The sequence below is a fragment of the Lissotriton helveticus genome, chromosome 9 (genome assembly GCF_964261635.1).
Source record: "Lissotriton helveticus chromosome 9, aLisHel1.1, whole genome shotgun sequence".
NCBI lineage: Eukaryota > Metazoa > Chordata > Amphibia > Caudata > Salamandridae > Lissotriton > Lissotriton helveticus.
In genome coordinates this window covers 14,263,152-14,286,517 of record NC_136070.1, presented here as the reverse complement: position 1 = coordinate 14,286,517, position 23,366 = coordinate 14,263,152, and the positions used below count along the sequence as shown (strand labels likewise).

At 48.6% G+C, this 23,366-nt stretch overlaps 1 protein-coding gene across 1 annotated transcript in view; it reads left to right on the top strand.

Annotated features, from left to right (window-relative positions):
* The window catches only part of LOC144782597 (paired box protein Pax-9-like), a 202,775-nt gene that overhangs the window by 6,572 nt on the left and 172,837 nt on the right, over positions 1 to 23,366 (top strand). The gene's annotated exons all lie outside the window — the stretch shown is intronic.

The following is a 23,366-nucleotide window of genomic DNA, read 5'->3' as shown; positions in this document are numbered from 1 at the left end:
GTGAGGTATATGCAATATGTGTTATATGTGGTGTATATGTGTGGTGTATACGATATGTGTTATATGTGGTGTTTGCGATATGGGTTATATGTGGTGTATGTGTGTGGTGTATGCGATATGTGTTATATGTGGTGTATGTGTGTGGTATAGGCGATATGTGTTATATGTGGTGTATATGTGTGATATATGCGATATGTGTCATATGTGGTGTATATGTGTGATATATGCGATATGTGTCATATGTGGTGAATGTGTGGTATATGCAATATGTGTTATATGTGGTGTATATGTGTGGTATATGCGATATGTGTTATATGTGGTGTATGTGTGTGGTGTATGCGATATGTGTTATATGTGGTGAATGTGTGGTATATGCGATATGTGTTATATGTGGTGTATATGTGTGGTATATGCGATATGTGTTATATGTGGTGAATGTGTGGTATATGCAATATGTGTTATATGTGGTGTATATGTGTGGTATATGCGATATGTGTTATATGTAGTGTATTTGTGGTATATGCGATATGTGTTATATGTGGTGAATGTGTGGTATAGGCGATATGTGTTATATGTGGTGTATGTGTGTGGTGTATGCGATATGTGTTATATGTGGTGTATATGTTTGGTGTATGCGATATGTGTTATATGTGGTGTATGTGTGTGGTGTATGCGATGTGGGTTATATGTGGTGTATGTGTGTGGTGTATGCGATATGTGTTATATGTGGAGTATGTGTGTGATGTATGCGATATGTGTTATATGTGGTGTATGTGTGTGGTGTATGCGATATGTGTTATATGTGGTGTATATGTGTGGTGTATGCGATATGTGTTATATGTGGTGTATATGTGTGGTGTATGCGATATGTGTTGTATGTGGTGTATGTGTGTGGTGTATGCGATATGTGTTATATGTGTGGTGTATGCGATATGTGTTATATGTGGTGTATGTGTGTGGTGTATGCGATATGTGTTATATGTGGTGTATATGTGTGGTATATGCGATATGTGTTATATGTGGTGTATGTGTGTGGTGTATGCGATAAGTGTTATATGTGGTGTATATGTGTGGTGTATGCGATATGTGTTATATGTGGTGTATGTGTGTGGTATAGGCGATATGTGTTATATGTGGTGTATGTGTGGTATATAAAGCCACAAAGGAAAATCCCTGGAAGCCAGAAATATCTGTTATCTTATATCACAACACCCTCTCACTCTTGCATACCACACTCTTCTAGAGCCAATATTAGAGCCCAAGTATATTTTCAGACTAAAATGTAGTGCTTACAGTGTTTTTTTATTGTTAAAAAATATTTTTTATCTGACTGTTAACATTTCAGAAATATTTCTGAAAAACATACACAAGTACAAAACAAATTCTTTAAAAACAAATCATCTAAATACAGTTTGAACATTGTATGTCATCTTAAAATCATACATCTACAAGAAACAACAATCCTAGATTATACTAGTTTCCCCCTTACTAAGCAGATCTAATGCTTTTCCTAAACCTTGGTCTGATCCAATAGCCCTCTCTGTTTTATGCGGGGCCCTCAGTACAGGAGTTCCCTTGTATTTGAGGCTACCCAGGCTTTATTTGGATTCTCTATCAAACATTGGGCGTCGACGCGTTTCGGTGGTTTGGACCATTAGATGTGGGACCACCTTCTTCAGGACAAAATTTCTCGTGGGGTTGTTTCTATGAGCTGTAAGGAATTTTCTTTTACAGCATAACATTTCCGTTAAAACCTTCTATTTGGGACGATATTCCACAAATGAATTCGGTGTACCTTTCTTTCAAGAAGATGGAACTGCCTTTATCCTTTCTTTCTTCATAAAGGTAATTTTTTAACCACAGCGTGGAGTATTTTATCCCCATCCACCTGAGTCTCTTATTTTTATATAAATCGCTTCAGCTTTTCTGTTGCGAAGCAAGCAACCGCGTAGCGTCTTGCGAATTTGACTGATGCGTTTTTCTATTGTTCTAATCGTTTATTTACTCTTTTTATGACGAACACCTAGCTCTGCTCCCGATTTTCATGTGTGGTATATGCAATATGTGTTATATGTGGTGTATGTGTGGTATATGCGATATGCGTTATACGTGGTATATGTGGCATCTGTGGTGAATGTAGTATATGTGGTGTATGTGTGGTATATGCAAAATTTGTTATATCTGATATATGTGTGGTATTTACGATATGTGTTATATGTGGTGTATGTGTGGTATATGCAATATGTGTTATATGTGGTGTAAGTGTGGTATATGCGATATGTGTTATATCTGGTGTATGTGTGGTATATGCGATATGTGTTATATGTGGTATATGCGGCGTCTGTGGTGAATGTGGTATATGTGGTGTATGTGTGCTATATGCAATATGTGTTATATGTGGTGTATGTGTGGTATGTGCAATATATCTTATATGTGGCATATGTGGTGTTTGTGGTGAATGTGGTATATATGGTGAGTGTGTGGTATACGCGATATGTGTTATATGTGGTATATACGGCGTTTGTGGTGAATGTGGTATTTGTGGTGTGTGTGTGGTATATGCAATATGTGTTATATGTGGTGAATGTGTGGTATATGCGATATGTGTTATATGTGGTGCATATGTGGCATATGTGATATTTGTTATATGTGGTGTATGTGTGGTATATGCACAATTTGTTATATCTGATATATGTGTGGTATTTGAGATATGTGTTATATGTGGTGAATGTGTGGTATATGCTATATGTGTTATACGTGGTATATGTGGCCTCTGTGGTGAATGTGGTATATGTGGTGTATGTGTGGTATATGCAATATGTGTTATATGTGGTGTATGTGTGGTATATATGATATGTTTTATATGTGGTGTATGTGTGGTATATGCAAAATTTGTTAATCTGATAAATGTGCGGTATTTGCGATATGTGTTATATGTGGTGTATGTGTGGTATAGACGATATGTGTTATATGTGGTGTATGTGTGGTATATGCAATATGTGTTATATGTGGTGTATGTGTGGCATATGTGATATGTGTTATATCTGGTGTATGTGTGGTATATACGATATGTGTTATATGTGGTATATGCGGCGTCTGTGGTGAATTTGGTATATGTGGTGTATGTGTGGTATATGCGATATGTGTTATATGTGGTGTATGTGTGGTATATGCAATATGTGTTATATGTGGTATGTGCGGTGTTTGTGGTGAATGTGGTATATGTGGTGTATATGTGGCATATGTGATATTTGTTATATGTGGTGTATGTTTGGTATATGCGATATGTGTTATATGTGGTTTATGTGTGGTATATGCAATATGTGTTATATGTGGTGAATGTGTGGTATAGGGCAATATGTGTTATATGTGGTGTATATGTTGCATATGCGATATGGGTTATATTTGGTGTATGTGTGGTATATGCGATATGGGTTATATGTGGTGTATGGGTGGTATATGTGATATGTATTATATGTGGTGAATGTGTGGTATATGCGATATGTGTTATATGTGGTGCATATGTGGCATATGTGATATTTGTTATATGTGGTGTATGTGTGGTATATGCACAATTTGTTATATCTGATATATGTGTGGTATTTGAGATATGTGTTATATGTGGTGAATGTGTGGTATATGCTATATGTGTTATACGTGGTATATGTGGCCTCTGTGGTGAATGTGGTATATGTGGTGTATGTGTGGTATATGCAATATGTGTTATATGTGGTGTATGTGTGGTATATATGATATGTTTTATATGTGGTGTATGTGTGGTATATGCAAAATTTGTTATATCTGATAAATGTGCGGTATTTGCGATATGTGTTATATGTGGTGTATGTGTGGTATAGACGATATGTGTTATATGTGGTGTATGTGTGGTATATGCAATATGTGTTATATGTGGTATATGCGGCGTCTGTGGTGAATTTGGTATATGTGGTGTATGTGTGGTATATGCGATATGTGTTATATGTGGTGTATGTGTGGTATATGCAATATGTGTTATATGTGGTATGTGCGGTGTTTGTGGTGAATGTGGTATATGTGGTGTATATGTGGCATATGTGATATTTGTTATATGTGGTGTATGTTTGGTATATGCGATATGTGTTATATGTGGTTTATGTGTGGTATATGCAATATGTGTTATATGTGGTGAATGTGTGGTATAGGGCAATATGTGTTATATGTGGTGTATATGTTGCATATGCGATATGGGTTATATTTGGTGTATGTGTGGTATATGCGATATGGGTTATATGTGGTGTATGGGTGGTATATGTGATATGTATTATATGTGGTGAATGTGTGGTATATGCGATATGTGTTATATGTGGTGATTGTGTGGTATAGGCAATATGTGTTATATGTGGTGTATATGTGGAATATGCGATATGGGTTATATTTGGTGTATGTGTGGTATATGTGATATGGGTTATATGTGATGTATGTGTGGTGTGTGGTATATGCGATATGGGTTATATGTGGTGAATGTGTGATATATGCGAAATGTGTTATATGTGGTGTATATGTGGCATATGCGATATGGGTTATATTTGGTGTATGTGTGGTATATGCGATATGGGTTATATTTGGTGTATGTGTGGTATAGGCGATATGTGTTATATGTGGTGTATATGTGGCATATGTGATATGGGTTATATTTGGTGTATGTGTGGTATAGGCGATATGGGTTATATGTGGTGTATGTGTGGTATATGTGATATGGGTTATATGTGGTGTATCTGTGGTATAGGCGATATGGGTTATATGTGGTGTATGTGTGGTATATCTGATATGGGTTATATGTGGTGTATGTGTGGCATATGCGATATGGGTTATATGTAGTGTATGTGTGGCATATGCGATATGGGTTACATGTGGTGTATGTGTGGTATATGTAATATGTGTTATATGTGGTGAATGTGTGGTATATGCGATATGTGTTATGTGGTGTATATGTGGCATATGCGATATGTATTATATGTGGTGTATATGTGGCTTATGCGATATGGGTTATATTTGGTGTATGTGTGGTATATGTGATATGGTTTATATGTGGTGTATGTGTGGTATAGGCGATATGGGTTATATGTGGTGTATATGTGTGGTATACGCGATATGGGTTATATGTGGTGTATGTGTGGGTATATGTGATATGGGTTATATATGGTGAATGTGTGGTATATGCGATATGGGGTATATGTGGTGTATGTGTGGTATATGCGATATGGGTTATATGTTGTGAATGTGTGGTATATGCGATATGTGGTGTATGTGTGGTATATGCGATATGGGGTATATGTGGTGTATGTGTGGTATATGCGATATGGGTTATATGTTGTGAATGTGTGGTATATGCGATATGTGGTGTATGTGTGGTATATGCGATATGTGTTATTTGTGGTGAATGTGTGGTATATGCGATATGTGTTATATATCATGTATATGTGGCATATGTGATATGGGTTATATTTGCTGTATGTGTGGTATATGCAATATGTGTTATATGTGGTGAATGTGTGGTATATGTGTTATATGTGGTGAATGTGTGGTATAGGCGATATGTGTTATATGTGGTGAATGTGTGGCATATGCGTTGTGTGTTATATGTGGTGAATGTGTGGTATATGCGATATGTGTTATATATCGTGTATATGAGGCATATATATGATATGGGTTATATGTGGTGTATGTGATATGTGTTATATATCGTGTATATGTGGCATATGTGATATGGGTTATATTTGGTGTATGTGTGGTATATGCGATATGTGTTATATGTGGTGAATGTGTGGTATATGCGATATGTGTTATATGTGGTGAATGGGTGGTATAGGCGATATGTGTTATATGTGCTGTATGTGTGGTATATGCGATATGTGTTATATATCGTGTATATGTGGCATATGTGAAATGGGTTATATTTGGTGTATGTGTGGTATATGCGATATGTGTTATATGTGGTGAATGTGTGGTATATGCGATATGTGTTATATGTGGTGAATGTGTGGTATATGCGATATGGGTTATATATCATGTATATGTGGCATATGTGATATGTGTTATATGTGGTGAATGTGTGCTATAGGCGATATGTGTTATATGTGGCATATGTGATATGTGTTATATGTGGTGTATATGTGTGGTATATGCGATATGGCTTATATGTGGTGTATATGTGGCATATGTGATATGTGTTATATGTGGTGTATGTGTGGTATATGCGATATGGGTTATATGTGGTGTATACGTGGCATATGCGATATGGGTTATATTTGGTGTATATGTGGCATATGCGATATGGGTTATATGTGGTGTATGTGTGGTATATGCAATATGTGTTATATGTGGTGTATATGTGGCATATGCGATATGGGTTATATTTGGTGTATATGTGGCATGTACGATATGGGTTATATTTGGTGTATATGTGGCATATACAATATGGGTAATATGTGGTGTATATGTGTGGTATATGTGATATGGGTTATATGTGGTGTATATGTGTGGTATATGCGATATGGGTTATATGTGGTGAATGTGTGGTATATGCGATGTGTTATATGTGGTGTATGTGTGGTATATGCGAAATGGGTCATATGTGGTGTATATGTGTGGTATATGTGATATGGGTTATATTTGGTGTATATGTGGCATATGCGATATGGGTTATATGTGGTGTATATGTGTGGTATATGCGATATTGGTTATATGTGGTGTATATGTGTGGTATATGCGATATGGGTTATATGTGGTGAATGTGTGGTATATGCGATATGTGTTATATGTGGTGTATGTGTGGTATATGGGATATGGGTTATATTTGGTGTATATGTGGCATATGCGATATGGGTTATATGTGGTGTATATGCATGGTATATGCGATATGTGTTATATGAGGTGTATATGTGGCATATGCGATATGGGTTATATTTGGTGTATGTGTGGTATATGCGATATGTGTTATATGTGGTGTATGTGTGGTATATGCAATATGGGTTATATTTGGTGTATGTGTGGTATATGTGATATGGGTTATATGTGATGTATGTGTGGTATATGCGATATGTGTCACAAGTGGTGTATATGTGTGGTATATGTGATATGGGTTATATGTGGTGTATATGTGTGGTATATGCGATATGGGTTATATGTGGTGAATGTGTGGTATATGCGATATGGGTTATATGTGGTGTATATGTGTGGTATATGCAATATGGGTTATATGTGGTGAATGTGTGGTATATGCGATATGTGTTATAAGTGGTGTATATGTGTGGTATATGCGATATGTGTTATATGTGGTGTATATGTGGCATATGCGATATGGGTTATATTTGGTGTATGTGTGGTATATGCGATATGTGTTATATGTGCTGTATGTGTGGTATATGTGATATGGGTTATATTTGGTGTATGTGTAGTATATGTGATATGTGTTATATGTGGTGTATATGTGGTATATGCAATATGTGTTATATGTGGTGTATGTGTGGTATATATGATATGGGTTATATGTGGTGTATATGTGGTATATGCGATATGTGTTATATGTGGTGTATGTGTGGTATATGTGATATGTGTTATATGTGGTGTATGTGTGGTATATATGATATGGGTTATATGTGGTGTATATGTGGTATATGCGATATGTGTTATATGTGGTGTATGTGTGGTATATGTGATATGTGTTATATGTGGTGTATGTGTGGTATATGTGATATGTGTTATATGTGGTGTATGTGTGGTATATGTGATATGTGTTAAATGTGGTGTATATGTGGTATATGCGATATGTGTTATATGTGGTGTATGTGTGGTATATATGATATGGGTTATATGTGGTGTATATGTGGTATATGCGATATGTGTTATATGTGGTGTATGTGTGGTATATGCAATATGTGTTATATGTGGTGTATGTGTGGTATATGTGATATGTGTTATATGTGGTATATGTGATATGTGTTATATGTGGTGTATATGTGGTATATGTGATGTGTTATATGTGGTGTATGTGTGGTATATGCGATATGTGTCATATGTGGTGTATGTGTGGTATATGCGATATGTGTTATATGTGGTGTATGTGTGGTATATGCGATATGTGTCATATGTGGTGTATGTGTGGTATATGTGATATGTGTTATATGTGGTGTATGTGTGGTATATGTGATATGTGTTAAATGTGGTGTATAAGTGTGGTATATGCGATATGTGTCCACTTCAGGCCTGCGTAGAGCGCTTGGAGACGGATTCGCCGAGAGTCTTTCCTGGTGAGTCTAGGCGCTAGGTTCAGGGGTGCGGGGTTTGGTTTGGGGGTGCCTGTGAGACGAAGAGCCGGGTGCTCTAGTCTGGGCAGAGCTGGTTGTCTTCCCAGGTGTGGGGACACATCTGGGCAGATGTTATCAGGGCAGAGTCAGGGGACAGAGAGGAAAGGACCCGTGGATGAAAGGAGTGTCGCGTGAGCTCACTCTAGCCCCGCGGGTGACGCTCGGAATCCGTCAATGATGACGCTCCGCGGCGGAGCAGACACAAGGTTCAAGGGGGGGGACTCGGACGCTCAGACCTCCGCCGAGGCCGTGGGGCCCCTGGGGTGCATCACACGAGACGACCACCGGGAAGAAGAGGACCCCCGCCACCACCACCCCCACCCCCCTCCTCCTCCCTGGGCTTGGCACAGTGAAACCCCTCTGGCCGAGCGTGGGTGGTGTAGAGGGTCCCAAATTGAGACCCCTATCACCCCCTACGCCCCGCTCCACCCCAGCTGGGGTTTATACCGGACCCTCCAGGCCTAGCGCAGCTTCGGAGCTGAGACCCCCCCCCCCCCCCCACCCCAAGTTGGCTGAATCCAGAGGCCCCCACCGGAGAGAGCGGGGGGGGGGCTCCCGCTCCCAGGCCCCGGGCCCCCCAGCCTCGCAATCAGCCCCGCTCCCAGACAGGAAGTGCACAGAGCGCATAATTGATCCAATTCTGCTGTTTTCATTCCGCCCCCCCCTCATCTTTGCAGATCTGTAACTGCTCCTTCCGCCTCCGAGACAAATTGTTTTCCTTCTCGGGTTAAACATGTGTTTCCGCCCCAAAGGCCTCTGCACGGCTCAGTTCAATGTGCACAGCACGGGCTGTGTGTGGGCTGTGCACGTGTGGGGGCGTGTGTGCAGCCACAGCGGGCGTGTCTGTGCGTGTGTGCGTGTGTGTATGCTGAGGGTGTGTGTATGCAGTCTGTGTGTGTATACAGTGTGTGTGTGTGTACAGTGTCTGTGTGTGTGTACGGGCTGTGTGTGGGCTGTGCACGTGTGGGGGCGTGTGTGCAGCCACAGCGGGCGGGCGTGTCTGTGCGTGTGTGCGTGTGTGTATGCTGACGGTGTGTGTATGCAGTCTGTGTGTGTATACAGTGTGTGTGTGTGTACAGTGTCTGTGTGTGTGTACGGGCTGTGTGTGGGCTGTGCACGTGTGGGGGCGTGTGTGCAGCCACAGCGGGCGTGTCTGTGCGTGTGTGCGTGTGTGTATGCTGAGGGTGTGTGTATGCAGTCTGTGTGTGTATACAGTGTGTGTGTGTGTACAGTGTCTGTGTTGTGTACGGGCTGTGTGTGGGCTGTGCACGTGTGGGGGTGTGTGTGCAGCCACAGCAGGCAAGGCTGTGCGTGAGCATCTGAACCAATCAAACACTGACACCCAGTCAAAAGATCTGGGTTTAATCCATCACCGTTCTTTAGCCCACTCTGCCACCCCAGTTCAGACATGGCCATATGCAAATCAGTCTGACCCTGTGCCTCATGGGAACAGTCCAGCCCGAACTGCCAAGCCATGCCTTCCCTGGACCGGAAACAAGCTTCCCAGGACCGGTTTCTGGCATTACAGCCTTCTTCAGCCCGGCTTGCTTGAATCCAGTGTCAAAGTGAGCAAGGGACCCACGTCTGAGCATACCCTGACAACTTATGGCGAACAAAGCGGTACAAAAGGGGGTGGTGATGGACGGAGCATCAGAACCAATCAAACACTCGCACCCAGTCAAAAGATCTGGGTTTGATCCATCACCGTTCTTTAGCCCACTCTGCCACCCCAGTTCAGACATGGCCATAGTGTTTGATTGGTTAGCATAGGGTTGTGAATTTATAGTCATAGTACACGCATACATGCGAATAGACCCGGCCCTGATGGGAGACTCACGCTTTTTAAGGCCACCCATGCTTTGCTTTGTGTGTCTGCCGCCTGACATGACCTCTGACTCCATGGAATGCGAGGGCCAAAACACATTCTCCAGAGAGTTTTTTTCAAAATGCGTTCTCTTTCCTCTGCTAAAACACGTGTGTGCATGTATTTAGTGTATGTGTGTAATTACAGAAGTTTTAATTGTTTTGTAAGTGCTCACGTGACGGAAAAAGACGCTTCATAGCACAATTACCTGTGGGGAGACAGTCTTGTAATGAACAGTCAGGCTCTTCCGGGTCAGTTAGGGGCCTGCCTCAGTGTGGGAGGCTGAGCCTTGTGGAAGGTGGGCCTGAGTTCAAGGAGCCCTCCATTGTCTGGCGGTGAAGAGTGAGGCCTGTGGTGGCAGAGGGTCGTGGTGAGTCCTGGTGGCAGAGGGTCGTGGTGAGTCCTGTGGTGGGAGAGGGTCGTGGTGAGTCCTGGTGGCAGAGGGTCATGGTGAGTCCTGGGGTGGGAGAGGGTCGTGGTGAGTCCTGGTGGCAGAGGGTCGTGGTGAGTCCTGGTGGCAGAGGGTCGTGGTGAGTCCTGGTGGCAGAGGGTCATGGTGAGTCCTGGGGTGGCAGAGGGTCGTGGTGAGTCCTGGGGTGGGAGAGGGTCGTGGTGAGTCCTGGTGGGAGAGGGTCGTGGTGATTCCTAAGTTGGGAGAGGGTTGAGGTGAGTCCTGTGGTGGGAGAGGGTTGAGGTGAGTCCTGGTGGGAGAGGGTCGTGGTGAGTCCTGTGGTGGGAGAGGGTCGTGGTGAGTCCTGGTGGTGGGAGAGGGTCGTGGTGAGTCCTGGTGGGAGGGGAGGGTCGTGGTGAGTCCTGTGGTGGGAGAGGATCCTGGTGAGTCCTGTGGTGGGAGAGGGTCGTGGTGAGTCCTGGTGGGAGAGGGTCGTGGTGAGTCCTGGTGGGAGAGGGTCGTGGTGAGTCCTGGTGGGAGGGGAGGGTCGTGGTGAGTCCTGTGGTGGGAGAGGATCCTGGTGAGTCCTGTGGTGAGAGAGGGTCGAGGTGAGTCCTGGTGGGAGGGGAGGGTCGTGGTGAGTCCTGTGGTGGGAGAGGATCCTGGTGAGTCCTGTGGTGGGAGAGGGTCGTGGTGAGTCCTGGTAGGAGAGGGTCGTGGTGAGTCCTGGTGGTGGGAGAGGGTCATGGTGAGTCCTGGGGTGGGAGAGGGTTGAGGTGAGTCCTGGTGGGAGAGGGTCGTGGTGAGTCCTGTGGTGGGAGAGGGTTGAGGTGAGTCCTGGTGGTGGGAGAGGGTCGTGGTGAGTCCTGGTGGCAGAGGGTCGTGGTGAGTCCTGGTGGGAGAGGGTCGTGGTGAGTCCTGTGGTGGGAGAGGGTCGTGGTGAGTCCTGGTGGGAGAGGGTTGAGGTGAGGCCTGTGGTGGGAGAGGGTCGAGGTGAGTCCTGGTGGGAGGGGAGGGTCGTGGTGAGTCCTGTGGTGGGAGAGGGTCGCTGTGAGTCCTGGTGGAAGAGGGTCGTGGTGAGTCCTGTGGTGGGAGAGGGTTGAGGTGAGTCCTCGTGGGAGAGGGTCGTGGTGAGTCCTGGTGATGGGAGAGGGTCGTGGTGAGTCCTGGTCATGGGAGAGGGTTGTGGTGAGTCCTGGTGATGGGAGAGGGTCGTGGTGAGTCCTGGTGGGAGGGGGTCCTGGTGAGTCCTGTGGTGGCAGAGGGTCGTGGTGAGTCCTGGTGGCAGAGGGTCATGGTGAGTCCTGTGGTGGGAGAGGGTTGAGGTGAGTCCTGGTGGGAGAGGGTCGTGGTGAGTCCTGGTGGCAGAGGGTCATGGTGAGTCCTGGGGTGGGACGTGGTGAGTCCTGGTGGGAGAGGGTTGAGGTGAGTCCTGGGGTGAGAGAGGGTCGTGGTGAGTCCTGGTGGGAGAGGGTCGTGGTGAGTCCTGGTGGTGGGAGAGGGTCGTGGTGAGTCCTGTGGTGGGAGAGGGTCGTGGTGAGTCCTGTGGTGGAAGAGGGTCGTGGTGAGTCCTGTGGTGGGAGAGGGTCGAGGTGAGTCCTGGGGTGAGAGACGGTTGTGGTGAGTCCTGTGATGGGAGAGGGTCATAGTGAGTCCTGGTGGTGGGAGAGGGTCATAGTGAGTCCTGGTGGTGGGAGAGGGTCGTGGTGAGTCCTGGTGGGAGAGGGTCGTGGTGAGTCCTGGTGGGAGAGGGTTGAGGTGAGTCCTGTGGTGGGAGAGGGTCGTGGTGAGTCCTGTGATGGGAGAGGGTCGTAGTAAGTCCTGGTGGTGGGAGAGGGTTGTGGTGAGTCCTGGTGGGAGAGGGTCATGGTGAGTCCTGGTGGCAGAGGGTCATGGTGAGTCCTGGGGTGGGAGAGGGTCGTGGTGAGTTCTGGTGGGAGAGGGTTGAGGTGAGTCCTGGGGTGAGAGAGGGTCGTGGGGAGTCCTGGTGGGAGAGGGTCGTGGTGAGTCCTGGTGGGAGGGGAGGGTCGTGGTGAGTCCTGTGGTGGGAGAGGGTTGTGGTGAGTCCTGGTGGGAGAGGGTCGTGGTGAGTCCTGGTGGGAGAGGGTTGAGGTGAGTCCTGTGGTGGGAGAGGGTCGTGGTGAGTCCTGGTGGGAGAGGGTCGTGGTGAGTCCTGGTGGGAGAGGGTCGTGGTGAGTCCTGGTGGGAGAGAGTTGAGGTGAGTCCTGTGGTGGGAGAGGGTTGAGGTGAGTCCTCGTGGGAGAGGGTCGTGGTGAGTCCTGGTGATGGGAGAGGGTCGTGGTGAGTCCTGGTCATGGGAGAGGGTTGTGGTGAGTCCTGGTGATGGGAGAGGGTCGTGGTGAGTCCTGGTGGGAGGGGGTCCTGGTGAGTCCTGTGGTGGCAGAGGGTCGTGGTGAGTCCTGGTGGCAGAGGGTCATGGTGAGTCCAGTGGTGGGAGAGGGTCGAGGTGAGTCCTGGTGGGAGAGGGTCGTGGTGAGTCCTGGTGGTGGGATAGGGTCGTGGTGAGTCCTGTGGTGGGAGAGGGTCGTGGTGAGTCCTGTGGTGGAAGAGGGTCGTGGTGAGTCCTGTGGTGGGAGAGGGTCGAGGTGAGTCCTGGGGTGAGAGAGGGTCGTGGTGATTCCTGTGATGGGAGAGGGTCATAGTGAGTCCTGGTGGTGGGAGAGGGTCATAGTGAGTCCTGGTGGGAGAGGGTCGTGGTGAGTCCTGGTGGGAGAGGGTTGAGGTGAGTCCTGTGGTGGGAGATGGTCGTGGTGAGTCCTGTGATGGGAGAGGGTCATAGTGAGTCCTGGTGGTGGGAGAGGGTCGTGGTGAGTCCTGGTGGGAGAGGGTCGTGGTGAGTCCTGGTGGGAGAGGGTTGAGGTGAGTCCTGTGGTGGGAGATGGTCGTGGTGAGTCCTGTGATGGGAGAGGGTCGTAGTGAGTCCTGGTGGTGGGAGAGGGTCGTGGTGAGTCCTGGTGGGAGAGGATCATGGTGAGTCCTGGTGGCAGAGGGTCATGGTGAGTCCTGGGGTGGGAGAGGGTCGTGGTGAGTCCTGGTGGGAGAGGGTTGAGGTGAGTCCTGGGGTGAGAGAGGGTCGTGGTGAGTCCTGGTGGGAGAGGGTCGTGGTGAGTCCTGGTGGTGGGAGAGGGTCGTGGTGAGTCCTGGGGTGGAAGAGGGTCGTGGTGAGTCCTGTGGTGGGAGAGGGTCGAGGTGAGTCCTGGGGTGAGAGAGGGTCGTGGTGAGTCCTGTGATGGGAGAGGGTCGTAGTGAGTCCTGGTGGGAGAGGGTCGTGGTGAGTCCTGGTGGGAGAGGGTCGTGGTGAGTTCTGGTGGGAGAGGGTTGAGGTGAGTCCTGGGGTGAGAGAGGGTCGTGGGGAGTCCTGGTGGGAGAGGGTCGTGGTGAGTCCTGGTGGGAGGGGAGGGTCGTGGTGAGTCCTGTGGTGGGAGAGGGTTGTGGTGAGTCCTGGTGGGAGAGGGTCGTGGTGAGTCCTGGTGGGAGAGGGTTGAGGTGAGTCCTGTGGTGGGAGAGGGTCGTGGTGAGTCCTGGTGGGAGAGGGTCGTGGTGAGTCCTGGTGGGAGAGGGTCGTGGTGAGTCCTGGTGGGAGAGGGTCGTGGTGAGTCCTGGTGGGAGAGGTTTGAGGTGAGTCCTGTGGTGGGAGAGGGTCGTGGTGAGTCCTGTGATGGGAGAGGGTCGTAGTGAGTCCTGGTGGTGGGAGAGGGTCGTGGTGAGTCCTGTGGTGGGAGAGGGTCGAGGTGAGTCCTGGGGTGAGAGAGGGTCGTGGTGAGTCCTGTGATGGGAGAGGGTCGTAGTGAGTCCTGGTGGGAGAGGGTCGTGGTGAGTCCTGGTGGGAGAGGGTCGTGGTGAGTCCTGGTGGGAGAGGTTTGAGGTGAGTCCTGTGGTGGGAGAGGGTCGTGGTGAGTCCTGTGATGGGAGAGGGTCGTAGTGAGTCCTGGTGGGGGGAGTGGGTCGTGGTGAGTCCTGGTGGGAGAGGGTCGTGGTGAGTCCTGGTGGGAGAGGGTCGTGGTGAGTCCTGGTGGGAGAGGGTCGTGGTGAGTCCTGGTGGGAGTGGGTTGAGGTGAGGCCTGTGGTGGGGGAGGGTCGTGGTGAGTCCTGGTGGGAGAGGGTCGCGGTGAGTCCTGGTGGGAGAGGGTCGTGGTGAGTCCTGGTGGGAGAGGGACGTGGTGAGTCCTGGTGGGAGAGGGTCGTGGTGAGTCCTGGTGGGAGAGGGTCATGGTGAGTCCTGGTGGGAGAGGGTCGTGGTGAGTCCTGGTGGGAGAGGGTCGTGGTGAGTCCTGGTGGGAGAGGTTTGAGGTGAGTCCTGTGGTGGGAGAGGGTCGTGGTGAGTCCTGGTGGGAGAGGGTCGTGGTGAGTCCTGGTGGTGGGAGAGGGTCGTGGTGAGTCCTGGTGGGAGAGGGTCGTGGTGAGTCCTGGTGGGAGAGGGTCGTGGTGAGTCCTGGTGGGAGTGGGTTGAGGTGAGGCCTGTGGTGGGAGAGGGTCGTGGTGAGTCCTGGTGGGAGAGGGTCGCGGTGAGTCCTGGTGGGAGAGGGTCGTGGTGAGTCCTGGTGGGAGAGGGTCGTGGTGAGTCCTGGTGGGAGAGGTTTGAGGTGAGTCCTGTGGTGGGAGAGGGTCGTGGTGAGTCCTGGTGGGAGAGGGTCGTGGTGAGTCCTGGTGGGAGAGGGTCGTGGTGAGTCCTGGTGGGAGAGGGTCGTGGTGAGTCCTGGTGGGAGAGGGTCGTGGTGAGTCCTGGTGGGAGAGGGTCGTGGTGAGTCCTGGTGGGAGAGGGTCGTGGTGAGTCCTGGTGGGAGAGGGTTGAGGTGAGGCCTGTGGTGGGAGAGGGTCGTGGTGAGTCCTGGTGGGAGAGGGTCATGGTGAGTCCTGTGGTGGGAGAGGGTTGAGGTGAGTCCTGGTGGGAGAGGGTCGTGGTGAGTCCTGGTGGGAGAGGGTCATAGTGAGTCCTGGTGGGAGAGGGTCGTGGTGAGTCCTGGTGGGAGAGGGTCGTGGTGAGTCCTGGTGGGAGAGGGTCGTGGTGAGTCCTGGTGGGAGAGGGTCGTGGTGAGTCCTGGTGGGAGAGGGTTGAGGTGAGTCCTGTGGTGGGAGAGGGTCGTGGTGAGTCCTGGTGGGAGAGGGTCATAGTGAGTCCTGGTGGGAGAGGGTCGTGGTGAGTCCTGGTGGGAGAGGGTCGTGGTGAGTCCTGGGGTGGAAGAGGGTCGTTGTGAGTCCTGTGGTGGGAGAGGGTCGAGGTGAGTCCTGGTGGGAGAGGGTCGTGGTGAGTCCTGGTGGGAGAGGGTCGTGGTGAGTCCTGGGGTGGAAGAGGGTCGTGGTGAGTCCTGGTGGGAGGGGAGGGTCGTGGTGAGTCCTGTGGTGGGAGAGGGTTTTGGTGAGTCCTGGTGGGAGAGGGTTGAGGTGAGTCCTGTGGTGGGAGAGGGTCGAGGTGAGTCCTGGTGGGAGAGGGTTGAGGTGAGTCCTGGTGGGAGGGGAGGGTCGTGGTGAGTCCTGGTGGGAGAGGTTTGAGGTGAGTCCTGGGGTGGAAGAGGGTCGTGGTGAGTCCTGTGGTGGGAGAGGGTCGAGGTGAGTCCTGGTGGGAGAGGGTCGTGGTGAGTCCTGGTGGGAGAGGGTCGTGGTGAGTCCTGGGGTGGAAGAGGGTCGTGGTGAGTCCTGGTGGGAGGGGAGGGTCGTGGTGAGTCCTGTGGTGGGAGAGGGTCGTGGTGAGTCCTGGTGGGAGAGGGTTGAGGTGAGTCCTGTGGTGGGAGAGGGTCGAGGTGAGTCCTGGTGGGAGAGGGTTGAGGTGAGTCCTGGTGGGAGGGGAGGGTCGTGGTGAGTCCTGTGGTGGGAGAGGGTCGTGGTGAGTCCTGGTGGGAGAGGGTTGAGGTGAGTCCTGTGGTGGGAGAGGGTCGAGGTGAGTCCTGGTGTGAGAGGGTCGTGGTGAGTCCTGGTGGGAGAGGGTCGTGGTGAGTCCTGGGGTGGGAGAGGGTTGTGTTGAGTTCTGGTGGGAGAGGGTCGTGGTGAGTCCTGGTGGTGGGAGAGGGTCGTGGTGAGTCCTGGTGGGAGAGGGTGGAGGTGAGTCCTGGGGTGAGAGAGGGTCGTGGTGAGTCCTGGTGGTGGGAGAGGGTCGTGGTGAGTCCTGTGGTGGGAGAGGGTCGTGGTGAGTCCTGTGGTGGAAGAGGGTCGTGGTGAGTCCTGTGGTGGGAGAGGGTCGAGGTGAGTCCTGGTGGGAGAGGGTCGAGGTGAGTCCTGGTGGGAGAGGGTCGTGGTGAGTCCTGGTGGGAGAGGGTCGTGGTGAGTCCTGGTGGGAGAGGGTCGAGGTGAGTCCTGTGGTGGGAGAGGGTCGAGGTGAGTCCTGGTGGGAGAGGGTTGAGGTGAGTCCTGGTGGGAGGGGAGGGTCGTGGTGAGTCCTGTGGTGGGAGAGGGTCGTGGTGAGTCCTGGTGGGAGAGGGTTGAGGTGAGTCCTGTGGTGGGAGAGGGTCGAGGTGAGTCCTGGTGTGAGAGGGTCGTGGTGAGTCCTGGTGGGAGAGGGTTGTGGTGAGTCCTGGGGTGGGAGAGGGTTGTGTTGAGTCCTGGTGGGAGAGGGTCGTGGTGAGTCCTGGTGGTGGGAGAGGGTCGTGGTGAGTCCTGGTGGGAGAGGGTCGAGGTGAGTCCTGGGGTGAGAGAGGGTCGTGGTGAGTCCTGGTGGCAGAGGGTCGTGGTGAGTCCTGGTGGGAGAGGGTCGTGGTGAGTCCTGGTGGGAGAGGGTCGTGGTGAGTCCTGGTGGTGGGAGAGGGTCGTGGTGAGTCCTGGTGGTGGGAGAGGGTCGCGGTGAGTCCTGGTGGGAGGGGAGGGTCGAGGTGAGTCCTGGTGGGAGAGGGTCGTGGTGAGTCCTGGTGGGAGAGGGTCGTGGTGAGTCCTGGTGGGAGAGGGTCGTGGTGAGTCCTGGTGGCAGAGGGTCGTGGTGAGTCCTGGTGGTGGGAGAGGGTCGTGGTGAGTCCTGGTGGGAGAGGGTCGTGGTGAGTCCTGGTGGCAGAGGGTCGAGGTGAGTCCTGGTGGGAGAGGGTCGTGGTGAGTCCTGGTGGGAGAGGGTCATGGTGAGTCCTGGTGGTGGGAGAGGGTCGTGGTGAGTCCTGGTGGTGGGAGAGGGTCGTGGTGAGTCCTGGTGGTGGGAGAGGGTCGTGGTGAGTCCTGGTGGGAGGGGAGGGTCGAGGTGAGTCCTGGTGGGAGAGGGTCGTGGTGAGTCCTGGTGGGAGAGGGTCGTGGTGAGTCCTGGTGGCAGAGGGTCGTGGTGAGTCCTGGTGGTGGGAGAGGGTCGTGGTGAGTCCTGGTGGGAGAGGGTCGTGGTGAGTCCTGGTGGGAGAGGGTCGTAGTGAGTCCTGGTGGTGAGAGAGGGTCGTGGTGAGTCCTGGTGGGAGAGGGTCGTGGTGAGTCCTGGTGGGAGAGGGTCGTGGTGAGTCTTCTCCCGCAGGAACGATAATAAATAGCAAAAAATATATATAAATATGTGATTAATTTGCTATTCTCTAATCTTGGGTTTCGGAGTAGCGTGCTACTCGCTGCAAAGTGCGTCAAGAGCTCATCAAGGGTACTAGGCGCTACATGCATGTAATTTGCAGTTCTAATATTCCACTCGGTACCTGGGCACACTTGGCTTGTGTCATGGCAGTTTCTTAAACAAATGTTTGTAACCAAAAGCGGGCTGCAACGGGTTGAATGTATGGAGCCAGGTATAATTCATACTATATACGTTTATATTTGTTTGGGTTTAATATACGTATGCATACGTGTTACGCAAATATATTCACTCATCGTGCTTGGGGGTGGCGTGTATGTCATATGTACGTATGTCCATGGCAGGTGTGAATGTGTGCGCGTGTATTACACCACGCGTGTGTGTATTCACGATCCATGTGTGTGTGTTTATTCACGCGACATTTGGGGCTTCACATAAATTGCGTTGTGTAATAACGGAAAATGTCTGCAAAATTGCATGTAATTAAGCAGAATGCAAATCCCTCACTGAGCCTTATATTTTAAGTCAAAATGTGTCCTCGCTTCAGTGTTTGACGCGTTTCTGCTAAAAATAGTGCAAAAAAACAAGCACCACGAACCAGCGCCGCTCGGGGTGTGTTGTTCCTACACATTCGCAATCACTTTTTATCGAAAATGGTGCTTTCGGGGTAAATGTTTGTCGTGAATGGCGTGAGTTTATAAAAAGTGGCATAATGGTGTCATTTCGGGAATCTCATGTAATAAGCAGAAGAAAAATACGTGAATTACTCGAGTGGAATTTAAATTCACCCAGGCCCTATTTTTGTGTGTTTTATGTCAGTAAATCAGTACATTTTTATTTGATTCCGACCTCAACTGCGATCAATAAATACAAAGATACAACTATTATTCAATAACGTTTGTGTTTTTCGTCTATGGGACTGTCTGCCCGTTTGACTCTCAATTAATCTAATAATCTAAGACCGCTCGAATTATGCGCACATTATTTTATGTATAATTATGAAATGTCTACGATTGCACCCAATCCAACACCAGCGGGATATATATATATATATATATATATATATATATATATATATATATATATATATATATATATATATATATATATATATATATATATAGATAGATAGATAGATAGATATATTTATTTGCCTAAACGGATCGAAGGTCCCTCGAATGAGCAGGGGGGGGGGGGGGGGGGGGGCGCGGGGGCAGATGTTGTCGCCGTCGCCGTATTCAGGGGTTTTAACTGGTCCTGGCGTGAAGTCTCTGCCGAGGCTGTGATATATATTTTATTAAGAGTTTTCTTTAGCGCTGCGTAGACCCGAGACATCGGTATCGGAGCGCTTCACACGAGCATCAGTTCTGCTTCGGGACACATTCGTGTCTGTTAGGCGCGGATTGTTATTAATGGTAAAATAAAATAAAAATAGAGCTATTAGGCTGCCTTGGAAGGTGCCACGTTATGCCGCATATTTTGAGTCCTTAGGCTGCATAATTTCATTTTCTATCGCATAAATCGAGGAGCCCTCCTTATAACGTGTTTGTGTGTATATTTATTTATTTATTTATTTATTTTATGAAACTTATAGAGCGCACAAATGCCCGAGGGCATCTCGGCGCTAGTAACAGTAAACTAGGACTCTAGAAGGCGAACAGCTGAGGAATTATTGGTTAAATAACCATGTTTTGATTTTTCTGCGAAAATATGTTCGCGTGTGTCTAGAGATAAATGTATGTGCCCGGGCACTGGAGATCAATGCATCCTATTAACATGTCATTTAGAGCCACTGAGCGAATAAAGACAGATTCTCACATTTAACATCAGCCCGCACCGGAAATGATGTGAGAGAGCCCCGTTTCCGGCCCCCACACTGCATTTTAAGACTTACAAGGGGTGACGTCAGAAGGAGCCTTCCTCGTGAGTTTATGTTACTGCACACGTGTCACCCGGTGCAATCATTTCTGCAAAATACCCTTTTTACCTTTGACCTCAATCCCATGCTCTCATATTCCGCTATAAAGTCGTTATAATGACGGAAATATAAATGTGGCCGTAAAACCAGCGCCGCCTTGAAGCCGCTGCCCCCGGGTTTACAAGTTACAGTTATAATCGCAGGAAATGAACTTATTGGATAAGTGCCCCGAAATATGAATAATCATATTTTAGACGATTGTCACTGGGTGAAAATTCCACAGGTATACAGTGAAAACATATATATATATATATATAATAAAGCATAAAAGACACCATGTGCATATATAGTTCAAACGGACATTATAAAAGTGTCCGTAATGACATGCCAGTCAAAGAAAACAAAATGCGAGAAAAAAAAACCATGCAACTGGAGCCGGAAGAGGAAGAAAGTGCAGCCCCCCCCCCCCCCCCCCCCTTCTGCTGAAAGGAAAATAAACCTGCCCCTGCGGCCGCAGCGCGGCGGTTAAAGGCCCGAAGCCTCGAGATCTGGGTGCCAAACCTCAGAGGGCCATACTATCAAGAAAGGGCGATACATTACCGCTGCTTTTATCGGCAGGAAAAGTCACGAAAGCGGCGATAATGGGCTTGATAATAGGGCCTTGTAAATTCCCATAGAAGCGCAGGTTAACACCAGATCCTATGGGAATTCACAAGGGCATATGATCAAGCCCATTATCGCCACTTTAGCGGCAGTTTCCAGGCGATAAAAGCGGCGATAATATGGCCCAGAGTCCGACAAATAAAGCCAGATATAATGTGACCACACGTAGATCCATCGACACAGGGGTCTACAGTGACCGGTCAGCCGAGATATACATGAGCAGCGGCACTAAAGCCCCTCAGCCTTCTCTTGATCGTTAGTGGGAGGGAGAAACAGTATTTGCATAATATTTTTTCTTATTTTTTATTTTTTATTTTACAGAGTTTTATATAGTGCAAACTTGACCCGAATCGGGTATCAGAGCGTTTTACATAGCACCAGTTGCGTTACAGGACACATTCATTTTTGTTCGGCACGGGGAGATTAAGGGGCATATCATCGGCGGCCAGCGATAATTACCGCTGACCATACATAGCGGTAGAAATATTATCGCCGGCTATCGCTGAATATTATCGCCATGATAACGCTATATTTACAACGCATAGCGCTATGGCAATAATATTTCAGCAATAGCGGTGTTTTCAATGGAACATCGCTAGTTTTCCAGCGATAAAATTGCTGATACGGCCCCGTGGTCGTATCAGCATAATCCATCGCCCATTATTAGTATGCCTTAGTCTGGAATTTAACAGACGTTAAATTCCTGAGTTAAGGCTGAGGTAGCGTGTTTTTTTTTATCGCTGCACCTCCGTGTTAATATCGCAAAGCTGCCTTCACGATAGTAACATGTGTTGTTTTCACAGCCACGCCTTCTTTGCATCTCATTAGCGATGCGAGGCGACACTGTGAAAAAACGGGCTCTACTTCAAGGAATCACGCGCTAGCGTGTCCTTGATGATATTGAGATATAATTATCACCGCTTTTCGCCAAAAACGGACTCTAAAGCGGCGATATTTATATCGCCAGCCCTTGCTAATATGCCCCTAAGTGATTTGCCCAGAATCACAGGATGTTCAGCGTCATTGCCGAGATTCAAACCCGGTTCCCCAGATTCGAGGTCGACCGCCCTAGCACTTAGGCCAACTCCACGTCCCTAATATGAAAATAATGTTGCCGATATTGCAGTAAATGCAGTAAATCCATTCTTCTGTGCCGAGGGCCGCAGCCGCAGAAGTGCACAACCCTGTTGGCGTCCCCATTCTGCATTTTTGTGGCAACATTTTGTTCAAGCAGCGCGTGGAGACTCACAAATACTTTCTGAGAGGCCACAAAGTTTGCTCTGTGGTGTGACGGTGGGCCACATAGATGGCAGCAGGGTGGGGGCTTGGCAGAGTCTGTGGTGTGACGGTGGGCCACATTGATGGCAGCAGGGTGGCGGCTTGGCAGAGTCTGTGCTGTGACGGTGGGCCACATTGATGGCAGCAGGGTGGCGGCTTGGCACGGTCTGTGGTGAGACGGTGCGCCACATAGATGGCAGCAGGGTGGCGGCTTGGAAGGGTGATTGTAGGGGAAGTGAAGCACATAAATCTAGTGGCTGAATTGCACAATGTGAAACCAGAAAACCTGGGCTCAATCCCAGCTTCACCAAATGATGTGATCCTCGGCAATTGTTGCATTTAATTGTCCCTTTTTTTCTCCATTAACACATATCAGAGCACCTCGAGACGCCTGGCTCCAGGGGGCGGGCGTCAAACCTTCTCCTGTGTTTGATTTAAAATATTATAATATTGTTGATGTAGAGCCGCCGCCCGCGCAGCCCAGAGGGAGCCCCGAGAACGGACTTACCTCTGATTCCGCTGTTGTCGGGTTGGGCGGAGCATGAAGGTTTCTAAATTCAATTTCGAAAACGATCTCTTTTAACAAATACTTCTCAATGCACTGATATAATCTGATGTATTAAGACGTAAGGGCTCTCCATCTTTGAAGATGAGGAGACTTTGTCATGTTTCATCGCGCAAGATGTCTTAAAACTGACGCTGTTCCCAAAGTTAAGCCGTACAGGACACAGAAGATACCTCCTTTGTTGAACTTCAATCAAGCTTTTACTAAATATTTGCCAGTTTTTAAAATATATTTTTAATATTAGTGCCAGTCTAGTGAAGAGCAGCCCGGTGCTGGTGTTGTCCAGGGGCCCGCATGTGAAGGTTCGGAGGGCCGCACGCGCCCCGCGGGCCGTACTTTGAGTGTCACTGGTGGAGCGGAACCAAAATATTCTAATTCCAATCAGCGTCTCTTGTTAGCTACACGTGGAAGAGAAGAGATTTTTCAACATGCCTACCCCAAAATAAACATGTAATACAAAAAAAAGCTTATAGTGTGCAATTCTGTCGTAAGTCATGTTCGGCCGACGGGTGGTGATGTCACCAAAACCCTTAGATGCAATTTTGGACCATATTATGAACACCCCCCCCCCCCCTCACAAACACACACACATTGATAGGGAGAAACAGCTAGATACATTCAGATCGGTATATTGATAAAAATTACAAATAATGTGGTTCCGGTGTGATATATATATATATTGTGCAATGTGAGATGTGTGTGCATTATTGGATCTATATATGTGTACATGGAAATATATCTATGTATGCTTCTTTAGGGATTCACTGATTACCTGTAAAAAAATAATAAATATATACATATATGTGTGGGTGTGTATATATATACATATATATAAATATATACGTGTGTGTGTATGTGTGTGTGT